Source organism: Vicugna pacos, chromosome 7 (assembly GCF_048564905.1).
Source record: "Vicugna pacos chromosome 7, VicPac4, whole genome shotgun sequence".
Taxonomy (NCBI): domain Eukaryota; kingdom Metazoa; phylum Chordata; class Mammalia; order Artiodactyla; family Camelidae; genus Vicugna; species Vicugna pacos.
The window spans coordinates 36,217,329-36,232,471 of NC_132993.1; the positions used below are offsets into that span (position 1 = coordinate 36,217,329).

A 15,143-nucleotide genomic window follows, 5' to 3' on the forward strand; every position below is an offset into this window, starting at 1 on the left:
TCACCCCCTCCCATGGCTAAGGAATCCAGAGGAGGGTGTGGAAATTCAGAAAGAAAGAATAAGTTCAGTCAGTAAGTTCAGTAAGTCGAGAGTGTTGACCCTGAACCCAAGGGGTGGGGTTCAGACCCTAGTGCCATTATTCCTTTGCGGGGTGATCTTAAGCGGATTAATTACCTTCCTCCATTTCTCAGTCTCTTCATCTGTGAAATAATGCAGTTGGAACTTAATGTAGTTATGAGGGTTAAATGAGCCAATATGAGGCTGCGCACATGAAATGGACAATATTTGACCATTTCTGAGTTGCAAAAATACATGTGGAAAGCATCTAGGCCATTTCCATGAGAATCACACAATGCTCTAGACGAGGTGTGGGAGGCATGAATTCCAATCCAGGTCTGCCTCTTGTTTAGTATGTGACCCTGGGCGGTTCTCCTACGTCTGCGCTCACCACCCCTCTCCTCTCTAGACAAAGCTGGCAGCTGAGCCAGCTTCCTCCTCTGTGCTTTGAACTCTTTCCCTTCTCATCTGCTCTGGGACGCTGCTCGACCAGTGTCCCTTCTAATCATTACATCATCAATCGCGTCCTCTGGGATGCTGTCTCCTCACCAGCATATAAAGGTACTGAGATCTCTGACGTTTTGAAATACAAATAAATGACTCCTTCTCGAGCCTCTGTCCACCCCCCACCTCAAGCCGCGTGTCCTCAGATAATTGCCTCTATTTACCATCTCTTCTTTCCACGTCCCATTAACTTATTAATCCACTGCAACCTGTCTTCTGCCCTCACTGAAAATATAACTAAGCCGAAGGAGAGAAATATGACTCTTAAAAAGTACTAAATTATATTGTCGGTACTTGAAAACCTCTGTAAGCCACAAAAGCCGCCAGGTTTGACAAAGTCGAAAATGGCCTCCGATGGACATTTTTAAATCTCTGTCTTCTTTGCCTTCTTTGCCGTACTTGACCCCGTTGGCCACTCTCTCCTTAATAACTATCTTACTGTGGCTTTGGAAATGAACACACACACGAGATAAATACGTGATACACTCTATATATGAAAGGAAGAAATAAAATAATTATCGTTGTTCCAGTTACCAGTGATATTTTTAGACAAAAACATTTTAAAAGGTAACTAAAAATATAACTCAGCTCAAGAAGAGAAATGTGACTCTAAAATGCACTAATACACATTTTGAATACTTAAAAACCTCTTTAGCCACAGAAGCCATGACTTTTAAGAAGCCAGTGGAAATGGAGAGGAATGGTTGAGTTGTTCTAATTTAAGACTGGGAAGAAGTCACATTGTTATGAATCTCTGCTCTCATGAAAAAGACAAAAAGACATCAAAAAATTATAAAAATAAATCTTTTATCCTTACTCCTGTATACGTATTGGCATCCTCCCTCCTCGCTCTTCAATTTTTTCTCTTCAGCCTAAAAATCTCTCCTATCCTTAGAAATGTTTTTTTCACCCATGTTCTTCTTTCAAGTTCCTTGCAGTCTCTTTTTTTCCCTGCACTGCCACATTTTCCAGGGGAGAATGCCATCTCCACTTGCCCACCTCCTCCACTTGCTGCAGTCTGACATTCACCCAAGTCCACCTACTGAAATTGCTTTATTTAGGTCAGAGTCACCTCCTGAGTGTCAAGTCTGAATGCCTCTTCCGAATGCTCATCCCTGAAGCATTGGCTCATGTCCCCACCTATGCTTCCTGGGACCCCCTTTGTTCCTTGACTCCCAAAGCGCTGCCACCACCTCTCACTGACCCCCTGAGCTTAGGCATCTCCTCCAGGCCTTCTTCTTGTTTCTCTCCTATCACCCCTCTCATCCTCCATCGTCCTTCAACTCTAGGAGGGGCACCTTGTCACTTAGACTTGGAACCTTGGAGTGACTCCTGGCTTTCCTCGCTGCTTCTCCTAATAGGTGCCTTTGGATCCCCAGCATGAGAAGGGGTCCTCTGGCTTCCTGCCACCATCACCTCTTGTGGAGACGGTGTTTATCTTTTCATTGTTCTTCCTGAATCTGGACTTGGCCTACCTATAAGTTCTCGCTTCCCTAGCTCCCAGAAATACCTTTCTAGAACACGGTTCTTCTAATAACACATTCATTCTCAAAAACTTTGGGCTTCCTCTTCCTACAGCATGAGAACAGAAACCCCACATTCTATTGCAAACCACTTTTCTAAATGAAATGTCTGTTGCACTCTGCAACATGCCCCCTACTCACCTGTAATTAAACATACTGATGGCTCCCCAAGCATGCCTTGCATGTCTAAGTCTCTATCTTTACCCATGTTGCCCCAACAAGGAAGACCCTTCATTCTTTGTGTTGAGAATTTGCCCATCCTTCAAGGCCCAGCTCAAAGGTACTGTAGAACCCTTCCAAGGAGGCAGAATTGATTGTTTTCTCTTATATGCACTTTCTTTTTCCCTTGCTTGTGCCTCTTAACATGCTTGACCACACACTGAGTTTGAAATGTATTCTTCTTTTAGCCTGTTACCTTGCTTTAAACAGGTCCCTAGCCATCCCTTGTCCCACCTCAAGGCTGCCTTGAGGCAATGCTGCAGAATCCTGGAAGGACCCATTGAAAACCATGATCTTAGATTATAGTTAGTTACCTGCAGTCTCTCCTTGACTTTGCTCTTGAGAACAAGGGCGAATACTTTCTCACCTTTCTACCCCAAGATGCCCACCAAAGCATTGTATAAGTGCTCAACAAAAGTTACTTGGATTGAATTTTCATCCAGCCAATAATGAAAAAAAAAAGAAGCTGATGATGCTTCTTTTTTGAATAAGTTTATCATGTTTTAAGAGGAAATGGCACATTCCAGAACAAACTTTGCAAACTACAGAACAAATTCAAATTTATTTAAAGGTTATTGTGTGGCTAACATAAGACATGAGAAGGAGTGATACTTCAGAGTGACAATTTCTTTCAGGACCAGGAAAAAATTAAGGCACTTACAGGAGAAAAGGAACAGAAATTGTGTGGTGTGTGTACCTTAAAAACACCTTTAGATTTTACTTTGGTGGTACTGAGTGTCTGATAGAAGCCACTTGATTTTTCATGCTAGCATGTGCTCCTGCTTAGACCAGGGCCTGGGATCCTCCCAAACACATTCACAACCCAAATCAGGCTGAGCCTGGGAGATCTAGCCTCTGGTAGTTTGTGAGGTTGATTACTTTACACCCTCCCCTCCCTTCCCTTACAGGCAGAAGACCTAGAGCTCCTTCTGCAAAAAAGAAAGGAAAAATTGGCAACCACAGTGACATTTAAGGGCCCCTTGCTACCACTTTTCTGGCAGAAACCTTAACATTTCAGCAGAATTTTAAGAAATACATTGGGACAAATGTCCTCTTGGGAAATTCACCAACAATTGATGGCCCTATTTATAAAGCCATGCAATACAATACAGCTATTTAGAATCACAGATATTCCAGGGAGAAAAGGAAAGATCTGCATATAGATGTTCCTTTCATTGTTATTTACAATAGCAAGAAAATGGAAATTAACTCAACAGTTCAGCAATGAAGACATGATAGATTAATTTATGGGCACATTTATTGATATGTTAAAAATTTGGGTCATTTAAAAATGACATTTGTGAATAGTATTTAAATATAGGAAAGCATTTTAATATGTTAAATGGGAGAGGGGAGCAGGGTACAAAATTGTACCTTAAGGAAATAAAAATATGAACTAAGAAGGACTAAACATTAAATTTGAATAGTTTTAACAATGGGTTCTTCTGCATGGTGTGATTAATTGTATTTTTTTTTCTTTTTCTTAAGTTTATAACGTTAAGCATTTTCTCTACTGAGCATGTATTTTTTAATTGAAGTATAGTTGATTTATAATGTGGTGTTAGTTTCTGGTGTACAGCAAAGTGATTCAGTTCTATATATGTATCCACATTCTTTTTCATATTATTTTCCGTATGGTTTATTACAGGGTGTTGAATATAGTTCCCTATGCTATATAGTAGGACCTCCAGCTTTGACCCTTTTCCTCAGGATGGCTTTGGCAATTCTGGGTCTTCTATGGTTTCATATAGATTTATGGATTATTTGTTCTAATTCTGCAGAAAATATCATGGGTAATTTGATAGGGATCACATTAAATCTGTAGATTGCTTTGGATAGTATGGCCATTTTAACAATATTAGTTTTTGCAATCCAAGAGCATGGGATATCTTTCCATTTCTTTGAATCATCTTAAATTTCCTTTATCAGTGATTTATAGTTCTCAGCTTATAAGTCTTTTACCTCCTTGGTCAGGTTTATTCCTAAGATTTTTTTTTTGGATGCAATTTTAAAAGATTTTTTTTTTTTACTTCCCTTGTCTGACATTTCATCGTTAGTGTAAAGAAATGCAACAGATTTCTGTATGGACATGTATGTTCTTCTAGTCATTTTTAAAAACACGGCTTTAATGAGGGTACAGAACAGTCACCAAGTTCCAGTTGTGGTCTGATAAATAGTCCTGGTCCAGAGAGAATTCTTTGACCTCAACACCCAACACTGTAAACTTGGGTGTTTGTTTATCCTTCCTTCAAATAAAGCATGGGTTTGAGCCAGCTGTGCTAGCTCAGCCAGTGCCCTGCATCTTCAGCCTGAAGTTGATTGGTTCTAAGATCAAAACCCTCAGAGGCTCTATTTGAGGAAGACTCACTAACTGGAAAAAAAGTTCTGAGCAGATGTGGCATCCTTGAAAAAAGTGAACCAGTTCCCAGGCAGAGCGGGGCTCAGCACCTGGGTTGCTGTAAAATGGATTTCTGAAGGGGAGGTTTCAAGACTGCTTTCCAGCACACCCTCTGCTGTCTCAGGCTGGGGATTGCAGGAGTGGGAGGAGGAAGAAATAGGACAAAACATGAGATGAGTCACTGAGATGCTTTCAAAGATACCCTCGTCTCATAACTTTATCCATGATGTTGGATAGACAGAGATACTGAGAAGGATTTTGGTAACTTCCCTAGGTGTAAAGGTTTGCAAAAAGATTTTATATTCTTGGCTAAGGTATCAGAGATATCGAGAGATGGTATTCCTAGTGTTGTGTTAATAAATCTGGCTCTAAGGAGTTCACTGTGTTGAGATAGCCCTGGAAAGAGATAATTACAAAGTAACGTGACATGTGCAATAGCAAAAGCCTATACACTGTGTGGAAGTAATTCAGAGGAGGGATTATATAGATGAAGGACTCTACTTAGGAGGGTTTTAACATACGAATAGAAGCTTACGAGGTGGGCAGAATAGAATTGACTCAGAAAAGATGTGAAATACGGTGAACACATGAAGAGAAAACTTAATAAATGGCGTTTTATTACTTTTATGATATCAAGGCTGTATTCTTGGGTTCTTAAGATTTGAAAGAAATATGAGGCAACATGTGAGCACATTGGAGGTACTTCCTAAACATTAGTTGAATGAATTGAGGCCCAATTCCTTACCTAAAATCTAAACTTTTTTTGGTGGAGTAGATTTTTTCCGTGTATGTACAGAGCAACTGAGATGTCTAACACACAATATATTCCCCCAAATATAAGTTATTTATGGTTGAACATATGTGGTTATTTGAAATATTTGCTTCACAATTCTCATGCTTGTCACTGTATTAAGAGAATTATAGGCAATGCCTTTTGGAAATCATGTTTCATATTTGCCTTGGGATGACTTGGAGGGGGAGCATTTTTGCATGTAAATGGATTGGTTATTGCCCCTTGGGGGCAATTTTTATTTATATTATCAAATTAACTCCTTCCTGCAATTACTGGCTTTAAAAAAATGCAGGCAAGTACTGAGCAATAAAATAAAATTATATCTTGGTCTGAATTTAATTGCTGCACAAATTAGTTTGCAAAGCTCATTCTTTGTGAGAGTTGGGAATAACCTGTTAATATCATTTGCCTAGGGGTCGTGGTTCACATTTCAAAGCTCGCTTTAATTAGAAGTAGGATAGAGAACAGTTTGCAAGCAATCTGGCTCATACAAGCTGATGATATTGAAGGACTGAGTTTAAGGACAAGCCTGGCCTTATGGTGGCAGTGCTGGTTTGCCATGGGTAGTCACACTCTGAGTTGGTTTTCCTGGAGAGGTGCCGGGTTGTTGCTGACATTCATTGGGACTCTGGGCACATGGTTGTCATGTGACTAGCATCTGACAAAGCCAACTTCTTTACCAAAGAACAAAGTAAAAATAACTGAGTTTAAACAGGACTCATTCTAGAATTTCCTATGGTGACCCCCTTGGTCCTGTGGGTGTCCTCACCTTGTGGTTTCATGTCTGGCTTTGTACGGACCCCTTCGACTTTCCTCTTAACCCTCAAATTCCTTCTGCTTTGCCCATCCCCTTCCATGTCTTAGAACATGACCTCCAGGGAATTGACTGACTAAATCTCTTCCTCTCCCTCCCTCCTTGCCTGAGTAACCTGTATCTACTTATCTTCTTGGTTTCGCTCTTGTTCAGCAAACCCTCCATCCTTCTCCTTCATCCCCCGTTTACCCTGTTCTGTTGCAATTGTAATCCCTGTTATAACAGGAGACCAGGACGCATGGGTTGTCTGTGAATCTGAAAGCAGAAAGACCACAGAAAGTAAGGAAATTAAATGTTAACCATTTGATAAAACAATAGATTTAACCTCTACCAACTGCAATGAAATATCAGTCCTTTTATTAAGAATATCAGAAATTAAATTTTTTTCTAGAAAGATGGAATTATTTGCATGTGAAATTACACGTTTCAGAATTGGGAGAGGTTTACTTATGCATTAGCTCTGAAAACCAAGAAGAACGTGATGACAGCCCAGAAGCGTCCCTTTTCCTAATGGTGAGGAAGCTGTTTCCCATTTCACATCATCTAAAGAATATGCTACCATTGGCCCAGTAGCTTTTTGCCACCATATTGCCAGTAGACATGTTTGGCAAGGCTGAGCTGAGGATTTTGGCATTTTAATTTTTCCTTTTGGCATAATTTTTCCATCCAGAATGCACTTCCATGGTATTTTTGAAAAAATTGAGTTGGCAACTCGATAAGCTTTCAGAATTTCACCAGCCATTCCTTTGAAGGCAGTCAGAATAAGAAATGCATCATGTCAGGCCTTGCTCTTCTGGCCCCCATATTCTCAGGTCAGCTCATTTCATTTGCTCAAGTTTTTCACACCCTAAGAACTTCCAGACCTTGTCTCTCCAACCCTATGAATGCAAGTCATGGTCATCACCTGTCAGAGGCCAATGCAGGCTCTTGAAGAGGGCAGAAGAAATGCATGGTTTGGAGACCTATTTATAGATGGCTTTGCATTTTGTGGATCTGCTTTTATTTCAGTGTTTGGAGGATTTACTTATATTTTAGGCATTTTTAAGGGAAATGTAAAAATAGCAAAGTTCAGGGAAATTAACTAATTCATATTAATGCTTCATAATATGAGTTACAAAGTATAACTCAGTCTTAGGATGCTATTGGAACGATCCCAGCTGTTCTAGGCAGTTCACCTGTGGGAGCTCTGAGGCATGGTGTAGTACCCTGCTCGTGGTGCTTTACAGACAGACACCTGACTTTGAATCCTGAGTCTACCACTTACTGGATGGTGACTATAGACATAGTCTTTCACTGTCCATACCTCCTTAGCTGGCTCTTAGTCATCCTTTCTGGAAAATAAGTGTTTTATGTTGGCCCATTGGAGGCACTGCATATGCATTTGCTATTATTTCTCTCATCTTCCCAGGATGTTGAGGTGATGTCATGTAGAGTTTCACATCCTGGGATTTAAAGACAAAGTGACATCGTAGCAGGCTTTGTAAGTTCTGCTCGTCATGAGGGTTAGAAAAAAGAAAAGCAGCTGTCTGCGTATGGGGATTTTTCTATGGAATGTTATGATGATGATCACCCCTTGGGGGTAAAAAGATACGTAAAAGTTATCCTGACCATGTTGACCTGAGGCTTTGCATATGTTTGGTTTTAAAAGACACCATGTAAAACATCAGAGCTGACTATACACCAGCCAGCCCGGCTGATTAGAGAAGTATTTTTCCAGTGTCTCTTGAATGAAATAAAGCCGTTAAATGGAGCCAATAGCAGTTACATTTCTAACCTGTTAGGACAGAGTCCTTACTTCTGACCTCACACCCTTGGAAGACACAGTCTGATCAGTCTGTACTGGGCCTGTTTCTGGTAGACAGGGTGGAAGTGGAGTCAGTTTGTTGGTGCACTTGTGTTCATGGGCACAGTGGAGACAGGGAGGGTGCCTTAAGAAGGCTGCAAATATATGTGGAGGTGAGCCTTGTGCAGAGCCTACGTGTTTGGAATGTACTTGCGGCTCAATTTGACCGTAATGCCCTCCATCTTTTTTTTTCATATATATATGAAAAAATATATATATTTTATTGAAGTGCCCTCCCTCTTAAGAATGAGTCAACCAAACAAAAATGAGGTTCAGTGTAGCTGTGTCAGGAACTAAAGAGGCCACTACCATCACATCATTGCCAACGATGAGCATGCAGCCTGATGAAGCGGATGCCCAGCTTGTGGAAGTAATAATCTGTCTGGGACCAGGAGTTGGCAAACAGAAGGATTTGTTATTAGTGCCGCCTCTTTATAACCCAGTAAATGGGATCTTCTTCAGCGCTCTGTTAGATGCCCGATATAAAAGGTGCTCATGTTAGTGAAGACCTGTAGGCGGACTAAAGAAACTTTAGGCAGCCAGCTTAGAACTCATTCCCCAATAGTCACTGTATTTACTGGTCCTATTACAAAGGTGTACGACTTACATCAAATTTGGTAATAATACATCTAATAAATCATATTTATAGAAATGAATAGAATTTAATTAACTTGAATCTGTCCCCCCTCCCCCAAATGCCAGATAAATGGTACCAGCAGTGCCTACCCAGAACGGAGCGCAGGACAAGCTATAATGTGGGGTGAAATGGAAAGAGATTTCTTCAGATTGTATTCAGATGCCCAGGCGTGATTATTTCCCCCTGAGTTTTCCAGGTATTTGATGCTGTGGTTCCCTTCTCCTATCTGTAGACAGCACATCATAAATCTGAACGTGTTTGGAAGGTTAGATACACTACCAGTCATCCATCTTGAGCCTGCAGAGTGCAAACCCATTAAAGGTGTGCTTTGTACCAGTTCTTGGGGACTTGACAAGCAGAAGTTCAAATGTCAAGCCAACAAAATCTGGGTTTCCCGTTTTTTGAGGTTCAGCAGCAGCTCTTCCAGTTTGAGTGTGTTCTTTTCATTGCACAGCCTAGCAAGGGAAGAAGACCCTCTAATGGTCAAGTTAACCAACCCAGTCTGTGATCTCAGTAACAAAACTCCTAGACAAGATCCCATGGGAAAATTCTTCGGAAGATTTCCCAAAGACTCTAGCCATTCTGTATCAAGTGACCCCTCTGGAAATGCATATGAAGCTGCTTATTTTTCAGAACTAAAACCATGACTAGCTAGGTGAAGCAAAGTTCCTGCTTGCTAGCTTTTGAATATGCAAGGGGGTGGATCAGACAGAAGGCCAAAAAGTATTCTCTGTCTACCTTGTAATTTTTGTCTTAAAAATGAATTTTCTAGGAAAAACATACCCAAAGAAAGTGTATAATATTTCATATGTTCACGATTAATATGTGATCCACCTGTCTTCTTGCTGGCAGGTGTGACAGCATCTCTAACTATCTGGTGAACCTGGTCTTTCTGTTGAGCTCACCTGTTCTTTTTTCATATACCTGCTCACCAGCATAGCTATGGAGCCCCAAACTGTGCTAGGGTATCCACTCTCAACTCGAGAAGCGGTAGTCAGTCAGAGGAACATGACCTCGTTCTCATGTAAACGGGTCCTTTGGGGTGGCTTGGAATAGAGAGACCCCCTTCTCCAACTTACACATTAAAGATTAATTTGGAGTTAGCGTTTTTTTCCCCTTTATTTTTAAACATCTCTTAGCAGTGAGTCTCAAACTGTGATGTAAACAGGAATCCCCTGGAGAGCTTGGGAAGATGTTCCTACACTCCAGTCCTGGGGCTGTGGGTTAGGAGGGATACAGTGGGATTTGAGGAATCTGCATTTTATTGAGAACTCCAAATGATCTGGTCCCTGTAAATCACACTTAAAGAAACTAAACTAGGGCTAGAATCCTTTGGTTCAAATCCCAGCTCTGCCACTTTTAATCTTTGTAACTTTGGTCAAGTTAACATAACTTCCTATGCCTCCATTTCCTCACGCTGTGTATAGGGAGAATGATAATAACACCTCACAGGGTTGTCATGAGGATTAAATTGGTTAACCCAGATAAAATGCCTCCTGGACTATTTATTGACTGCTTCGTAAATGTTAGCCAAATCAGTCCAATAAGCTATGGATGCCTTGACTTTGACTGTTTCGATCAGATTGGTATCCTGTTAACTCGTTGTTGGGATTAACTAGGGAATATATTGAGTTAGATAGATGTGTGTGTGGTGGGGGCGGGTGGCACAGGGAGTCACTTAGTAAAGGACTTCAGTGGCTTGTCATTGCTTGTAAGATAAAAACCAAACTCCTAAACGTGGTTTCTAGGACCCTGCAGCTCTGACCTCTGCTTGCTGTCCAAGTTTATCTCACATCTCCCTTTTAATCGTCCTCACTCTAATTGGCTGCATTTGGCTTCTTTCAAGTTTTCAAAGATGCCACCCTTCCTCCTAGGCAGTGGGCATCTTGGCAGGCCCTTTGCATGTATTGTCCCCTGTGTCTGAGACACTGTTCCCCTCACTCTCACCTCATTAACTTTTACTCTTCCTTTAGATCTTAGCTCAACCATCACTTCCTCCGAGATACCCTTCCTTACCTCACTAAGTTCAGTCTTTTTATTATTTGTGCTCATAACACAAGGCTCTCCTTCATCCCCCGTGTGAAAGTTACACTTCAATATTTTGTGTCTCCTCTGCTAGGGTCATTGTGTTGCAAGGCAAAAACCATGCTGGTTTGTTTTGTCACCAACACAGTGTTTGGCACATAAACACTCACTATTTGTGGAACAAACAGTTATATTTTGATTAAGTTTTCATCCAGGGAAGAGCTGGTTGGAATGACATGTTTCTGCATAAAAACAGCAGCCATTTGGACGGTCTCAGGAGGATGAGAAGGCAAAGGGTAGGTGTCCAGAGGAGTGTAGACAGGTGAGATTAGAAAGGTTCCACAAAGGTGGTAGAGAAAACCTGAGCTCTCCATAGCTCTCGGAGTAGAGGTAGTCTAGACAGAGCTGGGAAAGACTGCTGGGTGCGTGGAAGGCAGAACTTGAGTGAGAATTCCATCCCCAGTGCACAGTGGCACAAAAAGACAAAATGGAAAGCCAGGATTCAGATTCTTGAAAAGGCAAATACAACATCAAGACCACTGGGGCCAGGGCTGAGCACCTGGAGACAGATGGACATGGGGTTTGGACCGGGAGTGGTTTAGGAATAATGGAAGTCCGTAGCTACTGTTGCTTATGAGACTGGGTGAGTGGTAAGTGACTAGTTCACCTTGGCTCCGAGAGACACGCAAAGAGCCAGGCTCAGTTCCCTCCAAAGCCTGGTCCATGTCATGAATAGCTTGAGGGCACCAGGCTTGCAGAGACCTTTAGGGAAGAGAAGGCTCTCCTTACGATTCATGACAAAGGGACAGAGAATAATTCCTTTCTCTCTGTCTTAAGCCAGAATCATAGTTTTCTCTGACACTTCCCATTTACAGTCAGTCTCTGTAGAACTGAGGGCTTCCCGCAGACCCACGTGTGAGATTACCACCATCTGATCCCCAGCCCCGGGTCTGACTGGGCCATGCAGACATTCGTTGCTCAGTGGCGGCCCCTGCTGTTGAAGAGAAAGATAGCAGCACATCCAGAGTGTGACATTAACTGGTCATGCAACCAGAAGAATCTGGAGCAAGCAAGGGAGGAGTCGGAGGGGATGTAAATGAGCCAAGGAGATCCTCAGGGATATCCCTGGTGTACCGGGCGCCTTAGCCAGGTGCTAATACAGAGAAGAAGCTGAACCTTAAGGCTTTGTGCATGCTTTCTTCCGCAAGCTTCCCGGTTTAGTCGCTTCATTCCAAAGGTCGACTAGGAACCACACAGTGCCCTGGAAAAGTGCCATTGCGAACTTTTATTTGAGGGCTTTTAGGGATGTTCGATAATATTTTAAAAGGTAGCCCACTAATTCTTTAGGGAATTAGAGTACATTTTAGTTAGAGGTGGCGGCCCAGGAGGGGCCGTGTGTGTTTGTTTACATCCTGAGTAGGAATCAGAGTATGGCAACTCGGCTGGGATGCGCTTTTGCATGAGCGCATTTCTGGGTATTGTGAGCACCCTTGGCGCGCGTGTGCTATGTGTTCAAAGTGAGGCTGTTACGTGACATTTCTGGACAAAAAAAAAAACCTATATGTAAAGAAAGAGAGGGAGAAAGCAAACTCACAATCAAATAAAAGTGGGGGGGGATGAGCTCGCAGTTGATTATGGGTCTGGCAGCAGATGTTCTACACGAATCCAACTCGCTGCAGCCAGTCTGTTTCCATGGCAACAGAATCAGTCATTATTGAGCCCGGGCGCTCCCCCCTCCTCTCTCCCAACAAGGTGGAGGCTGATGAATATGAACTATCTCCAGTCCACCACCAGCTCTTTCTTCTTCTTCTTCTTCTTCTTCTTCTTCCTCTTTTCCTTTTGTTTTTAGTTCTTTATAAGAAAAGGGGGAGCATGACGGAGTACCAAGAAGAGGAGCTATATCTTTACTGATGAAAGAGCATAGGGCACGAAAATTAAATGAAGTTATTGTTTTCTCTTGTGATACTAGAAGAAAAAAGCTCTTCCTAGAAAAGCCGATGGTCTCTGAAGATGCTACATAAATGAGCAGGAGTTTCCCTGAAATGGAGGCTCCCTTTGATTGGCTGATCTTTCTGCGATTCCTGCCAATCGGAGCACCCCTGGGCTCCAGCTCCATAAACATAAGCAAAGCTACATGCTTATTCTTCTGGACTTGAAGTGTATACCATTCAAAGGTGTGCAGCGGGTCTCCATTCACATGGCTCAACTGGAAACCTATTTCGTGAACAAGCTTACTCAGGGACCGTCTGGTATGCCAGCACGTTGTTCTTCTGGGGGACGACTTTAAGTCATTCGGCGGCGACAGCAGCTTAGAAGCAGTATTTGTAGTTGGGAAAGATGGACTTACGGGAGCTTGGTGAGTAAACCTCAGTCTTACACGTCTGTCCGCTGGTATTAGCAGCCTGAGCTAAAATGTAGCTTTGTCCTATTGTCTGCTGAGAAAACCGTGAATTGGAACAAGCACATGGAAGAACAGGCATTGTAGGGTTCCCCGTGATGTGTGCGCTTCTCTATTCCAAAGGCTGCTTGCATTGCTTGGGTATGATCGGATTTGTAGTTGACCGTGTATTATACTGACACATTGGTTTGTCTAGTTAGGATCAGCGTGAGGAGTGGAGTTTGCTTTATCTCCCCGGGCACTGATTCACTTAAAAGAAAGATGCTTTTGGAATTAAATTAGTAAGAGTCAACCCTCCCTGTGCATTGCTGGGAAGAGAGAGCAAGGTGCAGGCACAGAGCCCAGCCATGAGCTGCTTGATTGTGCTGCTGGTGTTTGCATTGTGAAGAGAGATGTTATTACAATGGTCTGTCAAACACTTCACACCCTCAGCCACAGAAAGAAGCATCTCTTCTGGGTGCGCTGCCGTTTTCTGCCTGGGAAGTGTGCAACTCGGCTAGGTCACATCCCTTTCTTCTCTCATGAAACCAGTCTCCAATTTGAAATATGTTCTTTCTCTTTTTAACAAAGTAATTGCAATGAAGAGTTGGAGTGCAGTCGGAGAGATTTTAGCTGTCAAAAACCATGCTTCTAAATGGCTCTGTTTTGCATCCTTTTAAGCCTCCGAAAGTTATATTCAAGGATTGGCTCTTAGCCAGGGAAGGGATGCTCTGGGCTATTGCTCTGCTCCCTGGGGTTTAATTTTCTGACACTGGTGATGAAATTTTCAATTTAGTTGGGTATAAGAAGGAAGAAGAAAGCAGTGCTGTAAACAGGCAATGGAGGGGCAGCATGGGGAAGGAGAAACTCTTTGCCTTCAGGGACCCTTCTAGCTGCAAACTTAAAAATATATGTGGCAAGACAGAACTCAAGCCCTACACACTCAAGTGTAGGATTCCGGAGGAATTCTAATCCTTCTGAACATGAAGAGGGGAGACATTGCCTTTGGTTTGGATGCAGAGAATCGGGGCTGGACTTGGGGCTTCCAGCTCTGTCTAAGAACCTCTCCCCAGCATCTTTGGCTGCTGATTTTGAGGCTTCATCATTGCTACTTTTTTTAAAAAATGTGATTGCCTGTGTTATGTGTGGGGAAGACTGACAGCACACTTGATGTCTTCTACATACAGTCTCCTCATGTTCAAATACCAGAGAGAGGAAAAAAGAAAAAAGCTTTACCATCTGGTTCATAAATACATGCACGTGAAACAGTCATATGTGGGAAATCTTATTGGCTTGTCCTTTAAAATAATATCCTATTGACAGAAGAGTGTTGTGGGTCTTTGCATGGCTCTATTAAAGAATTTGCTGTGTCCTAAGTGGCTCTGTGATGAATGAGTAAACAGACAAAAGAGCTAGGGAGGTTTTGCCTATAGAAGATGTGAAAGCAGGGAGAGGGTGATTGGGTGATTGGGTGTTTGGGAGAGCCCTTTTACTTTGGTAGCCGGTGAAGAGACGGGGCTGACTCTCCGGAAGGAGACGGAGAGTGTCCTGACTTTGGGTGACTGCACACAACACAGGGGAAACCTGGTCAGACCAGTTCAGTGTCCTGTCCATGAACTGAAACCTCTCTAGAAATGCAGGCTATCCTCTGATCCCAAGATGTTCAAGATGGTGTGCCAGGTTGAAAATTCCACCTGATTGGAGGCAAGTGTGTGCATCTGCCCCTCCTGCATCTCACTCCTCAGTACCGCTCGATACAGGCAGAATTTCGAGGAAGTCTGGTTTCTGGATTAAGATTTTAAGGAAGTCTGGATGTGCAGTAATATGACAGTCATCTTATTAGAATGACCCTTCATTCTCTTTTGGTCTTTTCTCCCCCCCGCTAGTGTCATTTTACATGAGTGAAGTGCTGGCACCTGTTGGCAAGAAAGAGAGAAGAAACAGCCTTTTATG

The 15,143-nt window shown here is 42.5% G+C and overlaps 1 protein-coding gene across 5 annotated transcripts in view; it reads left to right on the forward strand.

Annotated features, from left to right (window-relative positions):
- The window catches only part of ELMO1 (engulfment and cell motility 1), a 488,726-nt gene that overhangs the window by 347,834 nt on the left and 125,749 nt on the right, over positions 1 to 15,143 (forward strand). The window contains exon 1 of one of the 5 annotated variants that reach the window (XM_006201901.4): positions 12,559 to 13,169. The exons of the other annotated variants lie outside the window; for them this stretch is intronic. The gene's annotated coding sequence lies outside the window, so the exon portion shown is untranslated. Of the gene's footprint in view, positions 1 to 12,558; positions 13,170 to 15,143 lie in introns of those variants that run through there. 5 annotated transcript variants of the gene reach the window in all.